The sequence below is a fragment of the Spermophilus citellus genome, assembly GCF_964194105.1.
Source record: "Spermophilus citellus genome assembly, chromosome: 3".
NCBI classification, from domain to species: domain Eukaryota; kingdom Metazoa; phylum Chordata; class Mammalia; order Rodentia; family Sciuridae; genus Spermophilus; species Spermophilus citellus.
The window spans coordinates 206294680-206316887 of NC_138184.1; the positions used below are offsets into that span (position 1 = coordinate 206294680).

A 22208-nucleotide genomic window follows, 5' to 3' on the forward strand; every position below is an offset into this window, starting at 1 on the left:
CTCTTGTACATTGCTGGTGGGACTGCAAATGGGTGCGGCCAATTTGGAAAGCAGTATGGAGATTCCTGGGAAAGCTGGGAATGGAACCACCATTTGACCCAGCTATTGCCCTTCTCGGACTATTCCCTGAAGACCTTAAAAGAGCACACTACAGGGATACTGCCACATCAAAGTTCATAGCAGCACAATTCACAATTGCTAGACTGTGGAACCAACCCAGATGCCCTTCAATAGATGAATGGATAAAAAAAAATGTGGCATTTATACACCATGGAGTATTACGCAGCACTAAAAATGACAAAATCATGGAATTTGCAGGGAAATGGATGGCACTAGAGCAGATTATGCTTAGTGAAGCTAGGAAATCCCTAAAAAACAAATACCAAATGTCTTCTTTGATATAATGAGAGCAACTAAGAACAGAGCAGGGAGGAAGAGCAGGAAGAAAAGATTAACATTAAACAGAGACATGAGGTGGGAGGGAAAGGAAGAAAAAAGGGAAATTGCATGGAAATGAAGGGAGACCCTCATTGTTATACAAAATTACATATAAGAGGTTGTGAGGGGAATGGGATAATAAACAAGGAGAGAAATGAATTACAGTAGATGTGATAGAGAGAGAAGATGGGAGGGGAGGGGAGGGGGGATAGTAGAGGATAGGAAAGGTAGCAGAATACAACAGTCACTAATATGGCAGTATGTAAAAATGTGGATGTGTAACCGATGTGATTCTGCAATCTGTATTTGGGGTAAAAAAGGGAGTTCATAACCCACTTGATTCTAATGTATGAAATATGATATGTCAAGAGCTTTGTAATGTTGTGAACAACCAATAAAAAAAAAAAGAAGGGAGATGATGTAAAATTTAAAACATGTTTGGAAGGGTTAGGCCTCACTGAGTAGTTCTAAAATAGATGAGGGAGTCCACCAAGTTCAGATACTGGAGACGTGTGTCCTTTACACAGGAGCAGCCATGCAGAAATACATTAGGGTAGAATGTACCCAGTACGGTAAAGAAAATGAAAAGACCAATGAGGACAGTGTGTGGTAACTTAGGAAAAAAGAAAAGATTCGTTATATGCAAGTATAACTGGAAAAAAAATGTTCAGGGTCAATGCAAAAATCTAAACTGAATGTGAGTTAGCAAGCCAATGTAAGTATAATTATCAGATTAATTCATAGGAAATGACATCATGTTTCATTATACTTGAACATTATTTTCTTTAATATGATCATTAAGGAGATTATTCATTGATTGGTACTACATCACACTCAGCAATACTTCCCTTATGACATGATGACACAGTTACACATAGTATTTATCAAAAAATGTGTCCTCCTCTTGCCCTTTAAGACTGAGTTTCATGTAACATCATATCTTATTAATCTTTGTATCCTAAGTGTCAACTGGATGAGTTACTGATTAAGAGAAGTGGATGGAATAAAGAAAACAAGGTAAAAAATTAGGGGGGGGGGGAAGAAAGGTTTTTTAAAAAAGAAAAAAAAAGCCAAGAAAGTATATACAAAGTCAAACTTCAGGCATCTGCTCCAGTAAAAGAATAGAGAACTCAGGCTATTACTCATTTCCAAAGCAGAGCAAAAGTAAGAGTAAAATTTAGTAGAGAAAAATATAAAGGTGAGGGCTGGGATTGTGGCTCAGCGGTAGTGTGCTCACCTAGCACGGGCGGGACCCAGGTTCGATTCTCAGCACCACATAAAAATAAAGGCATTGTATTGTGTCCATCTACAAAAAAAGATTCATACTCATTCTCATATTCTCTCTCTCTCTCTCTCTCTCTCTCTCTCTCTCTCAAAAAAAAAATATATATATATATATATATAAAGGTAATAGTAAAGGAATGGTTCTTAGGGCTTATGGTGGTTGTGCTCTGCACCAAACTATCCAGCTTCTAAAGTAACTGGAGATTAAGCAGTTGGAATTTTATGGATTATGATGAAAAAGTGAGATCCTCCTAATTTGAGGAAATTATAAATTTATTTTTTAATAAATTCATTGTAGTCCCATGAATTTGGAAAATGCACAGTCATGTAACTAAATCCATAAGATCCATAATGGTTCCACCATGCTGATGCTATATAGTCAACCCCCCAACTTTTAATACCTAGTAATTTCTGCTCTATTCTCTGAAATTACAGTCTCACCTTTTCAAGAATGCTATATAAATGGAATCATATAATATCTAACCTTTTAGAATTTTGCTTCTTTCACTTGGAATAATGTATTTTACTTTCATACATGTTATTGTGGGTAGAAATACTTTTTCCTATTTACTACTGAGATTTTCCTTTGTAAGAGTATACAACCAATTACCCTTTATCACTTGATGGATATTTGTGTTGTTTTTAATTTGACTACTATGAATAAGACAGCTATAAAAATGTTCTGTAAACAAAAGTTTTCATTTCTCTAAAGTAAAAGAGTGGGTTCTGGGAAATAAGGGTATATTTAACTTTCTAAGAACTTCACAACCTTTCCTAAGTGGTTGTAGTATTTTGCACTCCCATCAGTCAGCAATGTATGAAGTTCTAATTTCTCCCAATTCCCCAGAACTTAATAAGTATGCAATGGTACCTTTCTGGGGTTTTAATTTGCATTTCCCAAATAACTGATGAAGCTGAGCATTTTTTCATTTTGACATACCATCTGTTTATCTTGTTGTTTTTTGTTTTGGCTTTTTATTTGTGCTGCTGGGGATTGAACCAGGGCCTTGTGCATGTGAAGTTAGCCCTCTACCAACTAAGCTATATCCCTAGGCCCCCATTTGTTTATCTTTTTTTTGTTTTTAGAGAGAGAGAGAAGATGTGAAGTCAGCCCTCTACCAACTAAGCTATATCCTTAGGCCCCCATTTGTTTGTTTATTTATTTTTTTTTACAGAGAGAGAGATTTTTTTAATATTTATTTTTCAGTTTTCAGTGGACACAATTTATTTTTATGTGGTGCTGAGGATCGAACCCAGCGCCCTGCGCATGCCAGGTGAGCGCGGTACCGCTTGAGCCACATCCTCAGCCCCTCTGTTTATCTTTTTTGGTGAAAGTGCCTGTTCAATTCTTTGTTCCTTTTTTAAACTGAGGTAGCTGTTCTCACTGTCACATTTTTATAACAGTTCGTTGAATAGTCTAGATACAAGTTTGAAAATATTTTCTCCTAGTCTGTGGCTTTTCATTAATCTCTTAATATTGCCTTCTGGGTGATAAAATTTTTGTACTTTGATAAATGTACTTTACCATTTTTTCATTTTCTGGATTGCACTTTTGTTGTATCTAAAATCTGTATAAATGAACACGATCAAAATGTTAATTTTATTTAAGAGTTTTAAACTTTTACATTTACTTTTAGGCCTATAGTCTATTTTAAGTTGTCATATGCATATAGTGTGAGTTGTGGATCTACATTCTTTTTTTTTCTTTTTCTGCACACAGATATACAACTGTTCCAATTGTTTAAAAAGTTTATTCAATTCACAATTGAATCATCTTTGCATCTTTGTCAAAAACAAATCAAGTATTTTTGTGGGGATCTATTTTTTTTAATCTTTATTTTAATTTTTTTTATTTTTTATGTGGTGCTGGGGAACAAACCCAGGGTCTCACATGTGCGAGGCAGGCGCTCTACCACTAAGCTAGACCCCAGCCCTGTGTGGGTCTATTTCTAAACTCTAGTCTGCTCTAAAGGCCTACATGAGTAACCTTATACTAAAAATACCATGATTGCTATATTTTGACAGTAAACCTTGAGATAAGACAGTTTGAGTCTCCAGCTTTGCTCCTCCTTTGCAAAATTATTTTGCCTATTTTAGTTACTTTGCCTAGGCATATAAGTTTTATAATTATTTTGTCTACAAAAAGCCTTATAAAACTTTTGAGATTGCATTGTGTCCACAGATCAGTATAGAAAGAACTGACATCTTCTCTCATATATATTTTCATATAAATTTTAGAATCAGCTTATCTACAAAAAGCCTTCTAAAACTTCCAGATTGTATTGAGTCTAAAGATCATCATGGATAAGAATGAGTTTTCCAGTCCATAATGAAGAACTGTCTGTCCAAAATGTCAATATATCAATGTTGAGAAATCTTGTAAATTTCTGTAGATGGCTTTTAAGAAAGTTCTATACTGATACCTACTTTGTGAAAAATTTTTAACAGGAATAAGTGTTGAATTCTGTCAAATGCTTTTGTATGTATCTTTGTATGTGGTTTTTATTTTTCAGCATCTGTTTTTAAAAATATTTTTTAGTTATAGATGAACACAATATCTTTATTTATTTTTATGTGGTGCTGAGGATCGAACCCAGTGGCTCATGTGTGCGAGGCAAGCGCTTTACCACTGAGCCACAACTCCAGACCTATTTTTCAGCATCTTAATAAAAGGAAATACATTAAGTGTTTTTCAAATATTAAAGTACATCACTGAATTCCAGAGTTTTATTTGTTAAAATTTTCTGAGAATTCTAGTGTCTATGCCTATGAGTGGTATTGGCATACAGTTTTGTTTTAATATTTTGTCTAATTTTGTATCAAGCTAATTGGAGCCTCATAAAAAGAATTAAGAAATGTCCTCTTTTCTCCTATTTTCTAGAAGGATCTGAGTAGAATTGCCATTATTTCTTTTTTAGTAGTTTGTTGCAACCAAGAGTGAAAATACCCTAGCCTGAATCTTTCTTTATTGGAAGGTTTTAAAATACTAATTTAATCTCTTTAATAGGTATATTAAATATTTCTTAGTAAGTTTTGTAAAGATTTGCCCTTCCAGAAATTGGTCCAGTTCATCCATATTGTCAATTTTATGATTAGAATTATTTAAAGTATTCACATATTATGCTTTAAATGGAGGGCTTGTATTGATGTGCCTCATTCACTCTTGATGTTAGTCATTTGCATCCTTTCTCTTTTTGTGAGCCATCTAGAATTTTACAAATTTCATTAATGTTTTCAAGTTATTAAACTGATCATATTTATTGTTTTATTTCACTGGCTTCTGTTTTTACCTTTATTGTTTTCTTCATTCTGCTTGCTTTCGATTGAATTTGCTCTTCTTTCTTTAGTTTCTTAAAGTAAAAGCTTGAATTATTGACTTGAGGTCTTCCTCTTTTCTACATAAGCTTTTAATACTTTAAATTTCCATATCTGCACTACCTTAATTGCATTCTTAAAATTTCATATTATGAATTTTAATTTTTCATTTGTTTGAAAATACTTTATAATTTTCCTTGATGCTTCCTCTTTATTTGTGAGTTCTTAAAAAGTGTGTTTTTAAGTTTCCAAATATTCGGTGATTTTCAGATATCTTTCTGTTCTTGATTTCTGGTATAATTTTGTTATAATCAGAAAACATACACTGAATAAATTCTTTAAATTTTTAAGGTTTTCTTAAGTTCTGTTGAAGGTCTATCTTTCTGAATGTTCTATTTTCCTTTAAAAAAGAATGTACATTCTGCTTTTGAGGAATGCTTTATAAATGTCAATTATGAATGTGACATGTTTTATAAATGTTCATTAAGTCAACTAGTCCTAACATTGCCCAGATCTTTAGATCCTCTCTGTCTACCTTGGTTTGATTATTCTGAGAAGAATGCTAAAGATGCCAAATATAATTGTGGAGTTTCCTAATAGCAGCTATTTTTAGTTGCAAACATATGTAGTATTTTTCATGTTTTCATCACAAATTTGCTCACTTCTTTATATGTAAATGTACACCTTCATCCCTGTCAATTTTGATTGTTCTTAAATCTACTTTGACATTAATATAGCCTCTCCAGATTTTTTTTTCAGTTAGTTCTGCATGGAGTATATTTTCCTATCCTTTAGCCTATGTTATCAATATACTTAAAAGTGGGTTTCTTTATCTAGAGTCATTTTTAACCTAATGAAAATATCTCTTTTAATTGATGTTTAAACTATTAATATACAAAGTAACTACTAACATGGTTGGATTTAAGTCCACCATTTTATTGTTTGCTTTCTGTCATTCTCCCTTTCTTTCCTATCCTTTTGCAGGTTTTTAGCATCCCATTTTAACTTATTTAATAGGCTTTTTTAAATAACTCTTAGTATTTTTATAGTCACTGCTTTAAGGATTACAATATAATGCCTAACTCTTTTTTTTTTTAGAGAGAGAGAGTGAGAGAAGGGAGAGACAGAGAGAGAGAGAGAGAGAGAGAGAGAATTTTCAATATTTATTTTTCAGTTCTCGGCGGACACAACATCTTTGTTGGTATGTGGTGCTGAGGATCGAACCCGGGCTGCACGCATGCCAGGCGAGCGCGCTACCGCTTGAGCCACATCCCCAGCCATGCCTAACTCTTAATAGTCAATACATTTTACCATGTCAAGTAACATATAATCACATATAGCTCTTTGCTTTCCAGCCTGTTTTAAATGTCACTTTTATTACATATAAGAACATTAAAGCCTCCCACAAGCAATGACATAATTTTTGCTTTCAATAGTTATTTTTGAAAGGTCTTAAGAGAAAAAAAAACAATCTGCCATATTTACTTGAATATTTACCATTTCTGTTGCTCTTTCTTCATTCACGAAGTTCCAAGTTTTCTTCTGATATCACTTCTTGGAGCCCCAAAACTTTTGTTAGCACTGGTTTTAGTCCAGGTGTGCTAATGACAATTCTGAGTTTTTCTGAAATTTCTTTATTTCATCTTCATTTCTGAAGTGTGTTTTCACTGAGTATAGAATTGTGAGTTAGCAGTTGTTTTCTTTCAGAACTTTAAAGATGCTGTTCCACTGTCTTCTGTCTTTCATGGTTCCTGTTGAAAAACCTGCAGTCATTTGAATTGTTGTTTCCTCAACATAATAAATTATATTTCTCTGGTTGCTGTCAAAAAGTTTTTAATCTTTTGTTTTCAGAAGTTTGATTTTGATGTTGTCTAGAAGTGGTTAACTGAATTTGTCTTTGTAGGGTTTCTGGGTTTCTTGATTTATTCAATTGTGTGTGTACGTGTTGAGAACGTATGCGATCTACTCTCTTAGTCATTTTCAAGTACAATTTATTATTAACTACAGTCACCATAATGTACTAGATTGCACTTCTGTAGATATTTTCCCATTCCTCTCTGTAATCAACTTTACATAGCCTTTGGTAATCAACTTCATTCTCTGTAATTAAAAGTTTGACTTTTTTTTTTTGTAACACAGATTCCACATGTAAGTGATATCATATAGTATTTGTCTTTTTGTGCCTGGCTTCTCTTAGCATAGTGTCATCCTCTTAAGTTTATCCAAATTATTACAAATGGCAGAATTTCCTGCATTGTTAAGGCTGAATCGTATTCCTTGTGTACATATACAATAGTTTCTTTATCCATCTATTTGTCAATGGTTATCAAATGGTTATCCATCTACTTGTCAAGAATTTTCAAAATACCAATGGGTATTTAGGTTGTATTCATATCTTAGTTATTGTGAATATTGTAAATAATGCTGCAGTAAATCTGAAAGTGCAAATGTCTCTTTGAAATAGTGATGTTATTTCTTTTTTCTATATGCCCAGAAGAGAAATTTCTGGATCATGTTTTAGTTCTACTTTTAATTTTTTGAGTCATCTCAATTCTGTGTTCCATAAAAGCTATACTAATTTGCCTTTTCACCAACAGCATTCGAGGGATCCCTTTTCACCAATATTTGTTTCTTTTGATGTTCTTATAATAGCATCCTAACAGGTGTGAGGTGATAGTTTTTACTTGTATTTCCTTGATGATAATGATATGAATATCTCTTTGTATACCTACTAGCCATTTGCATACCTTTTTTGTAAAAATGTCTATTCAGGGCCTTTTCCATTTTTTTAATCAGTTTTTAAATCTGTTTTGCTATTGAGTTGTATGAGTTTCTTATATATCCTGGGTATTTTAACCCATAAGTGATATATGGTTTATAAATATTTTCTCCATTCTGTCAGTTATCTTTTCATCTTGTTTACTGTTTTCTGTGAATAAACAATTTGATATAGTTCAATTTGTTTATTTCTGTTTTGTTGTATGTGCTTTTTGTGTCAAATCTTAAAAAAAAGAAATCATTGCTGAGATTAGTGTCAAGGAGCGTTTCCCCTACGTTTTATTCTAAGTTTTACATTTCAGGCCATAACCTTAACTCTTTAATAACCCTCTTTACGGGTCCAATTTTACCTTTGTGGATGTAGATAAACAAGTTTTTGAACAGTATTTTTTTGTGCAGTCTATCCTTCCCACATCATGCACTTATTGAAAATTATGTGGAGAATAATTTGTGGGCTCTCTATTCTGTTCCATTGGTGTGTATGTCTGTGTTTATGTTCATACAATACTGCATTTATTACTATAGCTCTGCAATATGCTTCAAATCAGGAAGTGTGACACCTGAAGCTTCATTCTATTTGCTCAGGATTGCTCTGGCTAGTCAGGATCTTTTGTAATTCCATAATAATTTCAGGATTTGTTTATTTTTCTGTGAAAAATCTCATTGGAATTTTGTTAGGTACTGCATTGAATCTGTATGCGCATTCTTTTTTTATTCCTTTCTTTTTTTTTTTTTTTTTTAGGTACTGGGGATTGAACTCAGGGGCCCTCAATAACAGAGCCACATCCCCAGCACTATTTCGTATTTTATTTACAGATAGGGTTTCACTGAGTTGTTTAGTGCCTCTCCATTGCTGCGGCTGGTTTTGAACTTGAGATCCTCCTGTCTCAGCCTCCCGAGCTTCTGGTATTACAGGCATGTACCACCACACCCGGCTATCCTTTTAACTATGCATACAATCTATGAACATGGGATATCTTTCCTTTCATTTTTCAATGTGTGTTTTTCAATGTCTTCCATCAATGTTTTACAGTTTTCATTGTACAGAGTTTGGGTATTTTATTCCTTCAATATTATGATAAATAGAACTATTTGCTTAATTTTTTAGCTTATTATTGGTACATATAAATGCAATTGACTTTTGTAAGTTGATTTTTATATTCTGAAGCTTTACTGAATTTGTTTATTCTAACAGTTTTTTTGGTGGAGTCTTCAGGGTTTTGTACATACAAGATCATGTAATCTGCAAACAGGGATAATTTATCTTCTCCCTTTCCAATATGGGTACTGTGTTAGATTTTCATCACTCTCACCACAATACCCGACAAGAACAAATTAGAGGAGAAAAAAGTTTATTTTGGCTTACAGTATCAGAGGTTTAGTTCAAGATCGGCCAACAATATTGCTCTAGACCCAAGGTGAGACAGAACATCATAGCAAAGGAAGGCATGGGAGAGGAATACTACTCCACTCATGGTGGAGAGAGAAGAAAAAAGGCTTCTGGGAAGATGAACCCTTCCTCTGTACCCCTAGTGATCTACCTCTTCCAGCCACACATCACCTGCCTACAGTTAGTCTATTCAAATTAGAATGGACCCATTCGATTATAGCTCTCATAATCTAATCATTTCACCTTTGAATATCTCTGCATCAACACATGTATCCAAGCCATAAGAGACATATTTTATTTTTCTTGCGTTATTAATCTGGATAGGACTTCCAGTATATGTTGAATAGGAGTGGTGAAAGTGGGCATCCACGTGTTGTTTCTGATCTCAAGAGAAAACCTTTCAGCTTTTCCATTGAGCATAATGTTAACTGTGGGCTTGCCATATGTGGCCTTTACTATATTAAGGTACATTCCTTCTTAATTGTTAAAAGTTTTATCATAAAAGAATGCTGATTTTGTCAAATAGCTTGCTGAGATTCTTGAATATACATTTCTTGTCACCATATCCAGAAATTTTTAGCTACTATTTCTCCAAATGTATCTTCTGGTGAAATCTTTTCCTCTGCTCCTTCTGTGCCTCCAATGACACCATGTAATGTATTTTTCTTTTGTCTGAGAGATTCCTGAGACCCTGTTCATTTTTTTTCGGTGGTGCAGGGGATTGAACCCAGGGGTCTTTTGCATGCAAAGTAAGCACTCTACCAACTGAGCTGTATTCCCAGACCTTATTGATGTACTTTTAAATTCACATATGCATTTCTATTATTTTTATTCTGCTACATAACTTCATCTAGTCAGTGTTTTATTTTGGATAGTTTACTTTTTAAGTTACAAATTTCCCATGGTTCTTTTTCAAGGTTTTATTTCTTTACTCAGAACGTCTATTTTTCTCTTCAAGAGGGTTTGCTCTTCATAATGGAAGATGGTTATAATGGATACTGAAACATCTTTGCCTGATGATTCCAACATCTGGGTCACCTCAGGATGGGTATCTTGATAGTCTTTTCCTTTGAGAATTAGTCAAACTTTTTGTTTTGTTTTGTTTTTGTATGTAAGGCAATTTTTGTAGTTTATTCTGAATTTTTTAAATCTTATATTCAGACTCTTTGAGTCCTATTAAAAGCTTTTAGAGTACATAGACTTTTTTGTTTGGTTTGACAGGGAGTCAGATTTAGATAGTAAATCCTTGCCTCAAGTAAGCAAAGGTACTAATACAAGTTTAGTTTATAAAGCCTTAAGCTTCTTTTGGTGCATGTGCCACTCAGGGACTTGGATGGAGGATTCCTAGCTCTGTTTTCAAAGTCTTGGGATAGTTAGGATCAAATAGAATTATGACACTCTTTACCAGTTCTCTCTTCCCTGAAAAACATGCCAGCTCCTAGATACCTCATTGTTCAAGTCATTCTAGAAGGATAAAAATGTTTCTCTTAGAATTCTTACTTACTACACTGTAACAGTTCTGAAGGACTCAAGCCCCCTCTTGGGGGGATAAAACAGAAAAGAGACTAGGAATTCCTTAATACCCTTTGGCTTGAAGAGGCTTCTTTTCCTGATCCTCTGATAAAAAAGAAAAGGTTACTGTTGGAGGTTTTTGCTAGATACTTGAATTAAAAATGATGATATAGGAGAAGAAAAATATACTAGTCACACATTCCTACACTGGTTCTTCAAATTTTAATTTCCCTTCCCAACCTAACTGCTATGGTTTACTTTTGAAGTAACAAGTATACAAGCAGTTTTCTGTATTCTGTCTAGAGTTTTTGCTGTAATAAATGGGAGGGTGCTATGAACTAAGTTATGCTCCCCTGAAATTCATATGCAAAACCTCTTTCCCTTGTATAGCTATATTTGGGGACAGGACTTGTAATGAGGCAAGTAGAGTTAAATGAAGTATAAGGGTGGAGCTAGAGACACCAAAGAACTCTTTTTCCCTTTCCAACATGTGAGAACACAGTGAAAAACTGACCATCTACCTATAAGCCAGGAAGAGAGTCCTGTCTGGAAAGTGAATCATTCTGCTTCCTTGATCTTGGACTTCCCATCCTCCAGAACTGGGAAATAAACTTCTGTTACTTAAGCTTCTTAGTTCATAGTATTTTGTTACAGCAGCTGTATTTACTCCACCTTGGCAAACATTTTTAGTTAGCTTTCTGAATAGTAACTTTTGATGGTTATAATATATAAAAATGTACATACAGAATATAAAAAAGAAGAAAATAGAACCCAAGTTATTGAAGAAAAGATAGAGGAGAAAAAATAATAATTTTCCTTATGGAAGTCATTACAAATAAGAAGAATATAGTGAAAAAATTAGAATTCAATAATACATAGAAGAGGAAGAAGGCAATAAGTAGGCAAAACTTATTAAGAAGTAATTAGATAAACAGGAATAGAGAGAGAAAAGGGGAAAATGTAGCTGAACTAGAAAATAAATGGTTATTTAGCAAACAAATGATCAACAAAGCCTCAAGTTAGTTATTTAAAAGACTAATAAAACCGACATATCTCTGCCAATACTTATCAAGAAAAAAAAGAAATGGATAACCACAAAATAAAAAAGAACTAAAAACAAAAATATTGAAGCAAACAAAATAATGAATAACTGATATTAAAAACACAAAGGGACCAACTAGCTAATGTCTGTGTGGAAAGTCTTACCAAGTGTTCATTGACAGAAATTTTTCTTTAATTTTTTTTTAGTTGTGGATGGACACAGTTCCTTTATTTATTTATTTATTTATTTATATGTGGTGCTGAGGATCGAACCCAGTACCTCATACATGAAAGGCAAGCACTCTTGCCACTGAGCCACAAACCCAGCCCATTGACAGAATTTTTGATTCACTCATTAACAGCAGCATCAATTAAATATGTCATATTCCTCACAGGAGGGAGATAGCTGACAAATGATAAGAAAAGGAAGTGTTTTTTTAAAAATCAGAATCCTAGTTTGAACAATGTCATAAAGATATAAAAAATTTAGTCTTTACAACTCCTTAGAGAATTTTAACTTTTAAAAAATCACTCATCTATTTTAAGTGGTAACATTCAAGAAAAAATTCTATCTTTCTACCTAACTAAATACTTTTAAATTAACAGTATATAGAGCTGGGGTTGTAGCTCAGTGGTAGAGCATTTGCCTAGCATGTGTGAGGCACTGGGTTCAATTCTCAGCACTGCATAATAATGGTTCATTGACAACTAAAAAAATTATTTTAGAATTAATAGTATATATAATAGACAATTGTGACAACAATTCAGAAAAATATAGATCATAAGAAAAGCTTAAGCAGACCTACAAGCATTAAAGAACATAGATTAGTAGTTAAAATCCTTTTTCTCCCCACCCCCAACCTATACAGTTTTACAGGCAAATTCTACTAAATGATGATTCCAAGCTTATACAAAATTCTTCCAAATAACTAAAAAAGATTAAACACCTCCAAACATTTTATGAGGCTAGTAAAACTTTTATAACAAAAAGCAAGTACAAAACAGAAAAATTACAGACAAATTTTACTGTGAGCATAATCAAACTTCTAAAATATTAGCAAACTAAATTCTAAATCAGAAAAAAATATATTAAAACAATATCTGAGGGGCTGGGGCTGTGGTTCAATGATAGTGCACTTGCCTGGCATGTGTGAGGCACTGGGTTTGATTCTCAGCACTGCATATAAATAAAGGTCTATCAACAACTAAAAAATAAAACTAAAAATTTTTTTTAAAGAGAGAGTGAGAGAGGAGAGAGAGAGAGAGAGAGAGAGAGAGAGAGAGAGAGAGAGAGAGAGAGAATTTTTTTAATATTTATTTTTTAGTTCTCGGCGGACACAATATCTTTGTTGGTATGTGGTGCCGAGGATCGAACTTGGGCCGCACGCATGCCAGGCGAGCGTGCTACCGCTTGAGCCACATCCCCAGCCCCTAAAAAAATTTTTTAAAAAAACCAATATCTCAGTGTCCAGTTGGATTTATCCTAAGAATATATAAATAATTCAACACTAGGAAAACTAGGGCTGGGGCTGGGGCTCAGTGGTAGAGCACTTGCCTGGCACATGTTCCTCAGCACCACATAAAAATAAAATAAAGGTACTGTGTCCACCTACAACTTAAAAAATACACATTAAAAATTATTGATGCAATTCTTCACCTTAAAAAATTAAAAGTGACTTCTGGATCTAGGACAAGATAAAATAGCTGTGCTTTCTTGCTAAATACAACTAAAAACCTTGGACATTACATATAAAATGTAAGATTCTGAAGGTGGAGATAAAAAGGAAGACTTGCCAAGGACCTCAGAAACTGAGGAATGACATGATAGGAACTTCATTGGGCCTTCTTTTTGCCTCATAAATCCCACAGTGTGTTGGATACCTCAGCAATCGTGATGTGCAGTACAAATACAGGAACAAAAGGTTGCTGTCTCCTCTTGAGTTTTCTAAATTATGTGTAGTGGGAGACAAAATTGTAACACTATCTGATGTGGTCATAAAATATGTATAATAGGGCCAAGGTTGTGGCTCAGTGACAGAGCGCTTGCCTAGCATGCGTGAGGAACTGGGTTCGATCCCCAGCACCACGTAAAAATAAACAAATAAAATAAAGGTATTGTAGCCATCTAAAGCTAAAAAAATTTTAAAAATATGTATAATACATACTTGAAATGATTATACTATAAAGCAGTGGGGCAAAGGTCATAAGGTAACTTTTTAATTTCAGACTAGAAAATGATACCAAATAGACTGTGCCAAGACTTTCTATACATATTCATGTATATAAATAGACAAATATCTTGAACAACCAGTGAAAAACCTGCACAAAAAAAGATACAGTCAAGAACAATAGATAATTAAAAATGAAATTCTAAACAATGTGCAAATAACCCATAGGAAGACAGGAAAAAGAAAATAAAGAAACCGAGAAGGAACAAACACAAAACTAAAAATTAAAATAAAAAATATCTATTACATTCACCTACATTTTCTCTCATTGTATTCTTCCTGATATCCCAAAGCTCTTTATCAGTTCTTTTTTGCCAAAAGAAGGTTCTTTAGCCATTACTTGTAGGTAAGTCTGCTGAGACCAAATTTTTAGCTTTCTTTCATACAAAATGTCTTAATTTTCCCTCAATTTCTCAAGGGAATTCTGTATTATATAGCATTCTGTGTTGACAATTCTAGTCTTTCAGCATTGGAAATATATTGGGCCACATCTTTTGGGCTCCATGGTTTCTTTTTTGGGGAGTGGGGGGGGGGGGGTTCCATGGTTTCTGACAAGAAATCTCTTGACATTAGAGTTGTTTTTTTAACTAAAGACAAGGAGTCATTTTTCTCTGGCTATTTTCAACATGTCTCTTTGTCTCTAATTCTCAGAAGTTTAATTATGTTGAGGTATGAATTTCTTTCAGTTTTTCCTCTTAGAATTTGCTCGGTTTCTTGCAGCTATGTGTTCATGTCTCTTGCCAAGTTTGGGTAATTTTCAACCATTATTTCAGTATTTTTTCAGTACCATCATCTTTCTCCTCTCTTTTAAGAACTCTGATGACAGGAGTCATCTTCTATTATAATTCCAGCAGGTCCCTGAGGCTCTGTTCATTTAAGTCTAATTTTTCTGTTATGATTAGGAAATATCTATTCTATCTTCTAGTCTACTGATTATTTTTATCCCATGTCCATTTTCCTGTTGGGCCCATTGACTGAGCTTTCTATTTTGATTTTGTATTTTTTTAGCACCAAACTTTCACTTGGTTCTTTATATCTTCTATTTCTTTACTGAGGCTTTCTATTTTTTCTGTTTGTTAAGTACGTTTGTAATTGCTCACTGAAATATTTTTATCATGGGCATTTTATAATCATTGTCATTAATTCTAATTCTCTGACATCTCAGTGTTGACATCTATTGTCTTCTGTGTTCTTCCTAGTTCTTGGTATGATGAGTGGTTTTCAACTGAAACCTGGATATGCTCATATTATTTGAGATTCTGGATCTTATTTGAACTTTCTGTTTTAACTGAATTTATATGACACTACTCCAGAAGGGAAAGTGGGGGTGGGTACCACTTCATTACTGTTAAGTAGAGGGAGAAGTCCAAGTTTCCCAACTGGCCTCCTCTGAAATCCAAGGGGGGAGTTCTCATTAATGCTAATGGGGATATAAGTTTATACTTCCTACATGGTCTCCACTCACATTGCACTGGGTGGCCTCCCTTCTGCTGCATGACAGTAAAAGCCATAACTCTTTTAACAGGCCCTTCTGATGCCACCTCAGCATGATAGGAAAATAGCACCTCATTATTGCTAGGTGAGATGGAAGAACAGGCTCCCCTATGTGTTGTGGTGTACATCAACAGCAGGAAAGGCTCATGAACAGGCAGGAGGGAAGAGCTGCAGCTCCTGTTGGGTGTTTTTGATCCTACCCTCATTGTGGTTTTGGGATACCCTGAAAAACATACAGCCTCATAAGGATAGAATTCTGAGCTCCCTATTCAGCTTTTTCTGGAGTGGATGATGCCATAGTTTTTCTGTGGTGTTTAGCTAAGGTAGAACAGATTACTGTCTAAAAGTTTTCTTTTTTGCTAGGCTGCTCTCTTCCTTGTTGTTTGGCTAAAGAGAACAGGGTCTTCCTAGGATTTTATTCTGTTTTGTTTTCTGTGCCTACTGACATTTGTAGATTCCTGGCTTATCCGGCACCCAATGTGGGATGTATGAAATAAAAAGAAAATCCAGGAAACCTATTACTGTAGCATTCCTGAGGTTCCCAGGCAATCTTTCTTCTTCTACCTTTCAGAGTCTCCTTGTGCTTCTATTATCTAAAATGTCCAGGGATTGTGGTTGTACTTAGTGACTGATAATTATGTCAATTTCATCTTCTCAAAAGTAGAAGTCCTCCTAATTGTTTTCCCTGTTTAAAGAACGAATAAGTCATGAAGGCAAGGATTTTTGTTTTATTCAGTAATATATGCCCAGTACAACAGTACCTCACTAAATAGTAACTGAATAAATAAGTGAACAAACATATTTATAGATCACCCATTATTTTGGGGGGCAGTGGAGGGAAATAGGGATTGAACTCAGGGGCACTCGACCACTGAGCCACATCCCCAGCCCTATTTTGTATTTATTTAGATAGGGTCACACTGAGTTGCTTAGTGCCTCACCATTGCTGAGGCTGGCTTGAAATGGCAATCCTCCTGTCTCAGCTTCCTGAGCCTCTGGGATTACAGGCGTGTGCCACTGCATCCAACACAGTATAGTTTTGAATGAGTAATCAGAATTTTAAGTGGCTTAGTGACACTGAATAAAACTGAAGTATGAATAACACTGCAAGAAAGGTAATGGTAAATCATGATACAACTAACAAGTTTAAAAAAAAACAGACCAGCTGTTTTTCTCCTCAAAGAATTAAGCTTTTTGAAGCTACCCATTTAATTTTAACTAAAACTAACTTTGTTTTGAATAATGAGTCTTTTCTATCTAACTAACTTCTCTTCATTTTGCCATTTTTCTTTTATCTTGTTTTCCTTGGTGTCCAAACCAACCTTTGTGTTTTTCCTTTTTCCAAAACATGCTCTTCCTTTCAGGTTTTCTTGGGTAATGGCCACATAGAGTCTGGAATATCTATATCAGACCTCTTCTCAGCTTTCTCTTACCCAGCCAACCTATTTCTAGGAGTTCTTTACTCTATCAATGCATACCATATTTTCTTTCTTCTTTGTTTTTGCATACCATATTTTCTACTTTCACAGTCTACTCTTTTTTTCTTTCTTTTCTCCTGGAAAAACCTTAGACTTTAACAAGTATTTTTCTTTTTCTTTCTTTTTTTTTTTTTTTTTTTAGTTGTTGTTGGACACAATACCTTTATTTTATTTATTTATTTATATGTGGTGCTGAGGATCGAACCCAGGGACACACACATGCTAGGCAAGCACTGTACCACCAAAACCCCAGGCCCAATCAACTCCTTTTCTTTTTAAAAACTTCTTTAAAAAATGTTTTTGGGCTGACAAAATTAAATACATACATATCAAATGCAATATAATATAATGCTATGGAATACAAATGGTATCAAATGCAAATAATATATATGGTATAGATTGTCCATAAATACATATATAGAATGTAGCTAATTAACATTCATTACATTTCTGTCTTAGCTTGTTCTGTGCTGCTATAACAGAATACCTGAGAGTGAATAATCTTTAAAAAACCAGAAATTTATTCTCAGTTCTGGAGGCTGGGAAGTCCAAGATAAAGGTTACAGTAGGTTTGGTGTCTGATGAGAGTCTAGTGCATGCTTTTGAGAAGCACTCAAAATGTTGTGTCCTTCAGAGAAAAGGAATACTTTATTCTCCCACAGCAAAAAAGCAGAAAGGAAAAAAAAAAGGACAAACTCTTTCTGTCAAGCCCTTTTATATGCGCATTAGTCCATTCACCAGAACTTAATTCAAATGCAATCTAAACAAGTCCCAAACACCCCACTTACCAACACCATTACACTGGAAGCTAAATTCCCAACACATTATTTTCAGACATAGCACTCACATACTATGATTGTATATGTGTGTGCGTGCATGTGTGTGAAGAGAACATAAAACACACTCTCTGGGCTGGGGATGTGGCTCAAGTGGTAGCGCGCTTGCCTGGCATGCGTGCGGCCCGGGTTCGATCCTCAGCACCACATACAAACAAAGATGTCTCCGCCAATAACTAAAAAATGAATATTGAAGGATTCTCTCTCTCTCTCTCTCTCTCTCTATCTCTCTCTCTTAAAAAAAAAAACACACTCTTAGAAATGTTATAATATCCAATAAACTGTTATAGTTTTCAAATTGTACAACAGATCTTTTGAACATATTCCTGCTACCTAACCAAAAATTTTTATCTTTTGACCAACATGTCCCCACCACCTTGTAATCACCATTCTACTCTCTACTTGTAGGAGATCAAAATTTTTTAGATCCCATATATAAGTGAGACAATGCAGTATGGGCCTTTTTATATCTGGGTTCATTTCATTTAACATGTCTTCCAGGTTCATCCACCTTGTCACAAATGACAGAATTTCCTTCTCTTTAAAGGCTGAATGGTACTCCACTGTATACATATAACAGTTTCTTTATCTATTCATCTGAGATGGACACTTAAATTGATTCCTTATCTTGGATAATGAGAATAATTCAATTCTGCAATTAACACAGGAATACTAATATTTCTTTGACATACTGATTTCTTTTTTTTTTTTTTTTTTGGATTTGTACCCAGAAGTGGGATTTCTTGATCGTAAGAGAGTTCTCTTTTCACTTAAAATAAGAACTTCCATACTGTTTTCTATAACGGTTATACTACATTCCCACCAGTAGGGCAACAGTACATAACCTTGCCAGTACTTGTTTATTCAAGTCTTTTGCCCATTTTGTGATCAGGTTATTTGTTTTTTCACTGTTTGGGTTATTTAAGTTCCTTATGTATTTTGTATATGAACTCCTTATCAGATTTGTGGTTTACAAATATTTTCTCCCATTCTGTGGGTTTCTCTTTACTCTGTTGATTATTTCCTTGGTCACACAGAAACATTTTAGTTTGATCTAATTCCAGATGTCTATTTTTGCTTTTTTTGCCTGCCCTTTTGAATTCATATTAAAAAAAACCATTGCTCAGATGAGACTAATATCAGAGAGATATTCCCATTTTCTTCTAGTAGCTTTATTTATTATTTATTATTTAGGTCTTACATTTAAATCTTTGATCCACTTTGATTTTTATATATGGTATGAGATAAAGGTTTAATTTAATTCTTCTGCATGCATGTCAATATTCAATTGTGTTAACACTATTTACTGAAGATATTATCCTTTATATCTCTGGTTTACTTCATCTAAAATCAATGTTTGGATTTATTTTTGGACTCTATATGCTATTCCATTGGTTTAGCTGTCCTTGTTTATGCCAACACCATGTTATTTTGATTATTGTAGCTTTGTAATATAATTTGATGTCTCTGGTCTGCAGTCTCAAGTTTTGTTCTTTTTGCTCTCAGATTTACTTAGGCTATTCAGAATCTTTTGTGGTTTTATGTCAATTTCAGGATTTTTTTTCTGTTGAAAATGTCATTGTAATTTTGATAGCCACTGCATTGAATTTATAGATAGTTTTGGCAGTATCGATATTTTATGCATATTCATCTTCTAATCCATGAACATGGGGTTAGCTTTCCACTTACACTCATGTCCCATATAACAAGATTTCACTCAACAGTAGATAATATGTACCATAGTGATCCTATAGATTGTATCTCTTAGTGATGTTGTAGCCACCTTATTTTGTATAAATACAGTCTATGATGTTTGCACATTGATGAACAATGCATTTCTCAAAATGTATCCCCACCTTAAGCAACACATGACCATAATTGGATTTTTCATAGTCATCTCACCTATCTCTAAAATGGTTGACGAAAGAAATTATATTGCATTTATCCTTATCAAACTTCAGCTCAGATAAACTAATTTAGAGAAAAAAAAGATCAGAAGTAATCAACTTTTAAAAAGTCTTGGGATTTCACATGGGTTCAACTTCATGTCAACCAAATATGTGATGTAGAAATAAAAACAAAAATCAATGTAATTTAAAATTCTGACTAGTACAGAATTTAGCCTATCTGAAGTATTTTACCTAACCCAAATTTTAAGACAAATCAGTGATAAATCAGAAGAATAGCTAAGACTGTGGTGATTCCAGAAGATTGAAGGAACTAGAAATATCTTACAAGAGAAAAAGAGCAAATGAAGGAAATGTTAATTTTAAAATATTTATTAAGCACATTTTTTAAAGTAGTAGAAAATGATAGTCTTACTTTTTCTAGGATATGTCTGAGAAGTAGGGATTAATCATAGAATATTAAAAATGAAAGTAGCAGAAAAAGATCAAAGCATAGAAGATAGGTTAGTTTTGCATACCTAAGAACTTCCTAACAATGTGAACTGTCCAAAAAAAATGTGAATGGACTACTTTAATAAGTTCCCAGAGATCAGAAGTATTTACACAAAAAACTATATGTCCACCAGTTAGAAATATTGTTGAGTGGATTATTTCAGTGGGAGACAAGACTAGTACAGAACAGTGTTTCTTAATCTGGGATCCTTGGTGCTACCTGAAATGGTGGTATGGAGTTGTGGGGTGGGAAGTACAATTGTTGCTGTGCAAGAAAAATGCCTAAATTCAAAACCCTGGCTTCAACAAAACATTCCACTTATATACCCAGCTTCTGCAATAGTATTTTTTGGAGGGTTGTGGGTTGTGGGTGGACACAATACCTTTATTTTATATATTTGTTTTTATGTGGTGCTGAGAATCAAACCCAGTGCCTCACACATATCAGGCAAGTGTTCTACCATTGAGCTACACCCCCAGCTCTGCAATGGCTTTTATTAGCATATGTGGGGGTCATATTAAAAGAAGAAAGTCTCTTTCATTTTTAATATTCTATAATTAATCCCTACTTCTCAGACATATTCTAGAAAAAGTGAGACCATCATCTTACTGAGGGATTACTGCAAATAAGATTAATGTCTATGATTTAAAAGCCTCCTTTTCTTCAGTAATGGGTCTTTCAGAGTGAATTAAATAGATAATTGTGTCATCGCTTCAATTTACCTATGTCAACATAGCTTATATTGTACCTGAGGGAGATTTTATCTTTCTCTGGAAAAATTTAACGTTTAAACCAAATGTCCTTTACTTTAAAAATAAGTAGTAGATGAAGAAAAATAAATCTTAAAAATCTCATAAATCTATATATTTTAAATTTATACTTATATAAAGAAAAATTTGTAAAAGTTAATATATAACTAAATTTTAAGCTAACACAGGGTACTATCAAATTTTATATAACCTATTCAAAAGTAAAATAAATATATAATATATTAGAAACTAAAAAATGGAAAATAATATACAAAAGTTCCAGATACTTGAGCCTTTAAAATATTCATATTAAATTTATATATCATTTCTGATTCATATCTATATTACAGTGATCATAATAGTCAGTTTATAGGGACTTTTTTTTAAGTGTATTTTTAATTACTGATCTTACCTAGTCTAGAAAATTAACACAAATCTTACTGCTTCAGCTTTCTTGTGGTCTTAATCCCATTAAGCAGAATTCTTACCTATAGATCAACTAGGAACTAAATGTTCATTATAGTATTTTTCAGAAGTAACAGTAATATACGTGATTGTTTAGAAGTAATTCTGAAGGTTCACAATCTGTATTTTGTATTCAGAAGAAAGCAGTCTAGCATGTAGGAGAAGTCCAATTACATGGTAGTAAGTCTGCAAAAATCACTCATCAAGGAAATTTCAGCACAGCCTTATTCTTTTCTGTTGAAAGTTTTCTACACATTTTGTGAGAGTATTGTGTACTAAATGTATACCAAATCAAGGGAAGTTGGGTCTTAAGATAAAAAGCTTGTTAACATAAGGCACACTAGGGTCTCCTGTGTTCTATATGGTTTTTGGTCAGGTATTATTTATAAATTTATGTTTATAATTTTAAGATATGATCATCACACAATATAATAACACTGAAAATACCTCAAAATACATCCATATCTTTGTTTTTATGAAAACATTTTTAATAAAAAGCAATATATTAATGGCAGGAAACTGGGCAGGGGGGGAAGTACAGCAATAACCTTTGAAGATGCAAAATAATCAACTTCAATAGAAAAGCATCAGTGATACTATAGACACCATTTTAACTGCATACGGCTAACAGAATTCAGATTTTGTTTTTCCTCTCATGTGAGTTCATCTCTTTGCTATGGGCCAATAAGACTACTACTCAAATGATCTAATGCTTAGTAAAACTTTAATGCTGTCAACATCAAAAAGTACAGAATACAAAAAGCCTCTAGATTACTCTTGGGAGATTCTTATAAATTCTA

General features: G+C 33.7%; 1 protein-coding gene across 7 annotated transcripts in view; it reads right to left on the minus strand.

Moving 5' to 3' along the window:
• RUNDC3B (RUN domain containing 3B) overlaps positions 1–22208 on the minus strand; it is a 149804-nt gene that overhangs the window by 110352 nt on the left and 17244 nt on the right. The window lies entirely within an intron of this gene.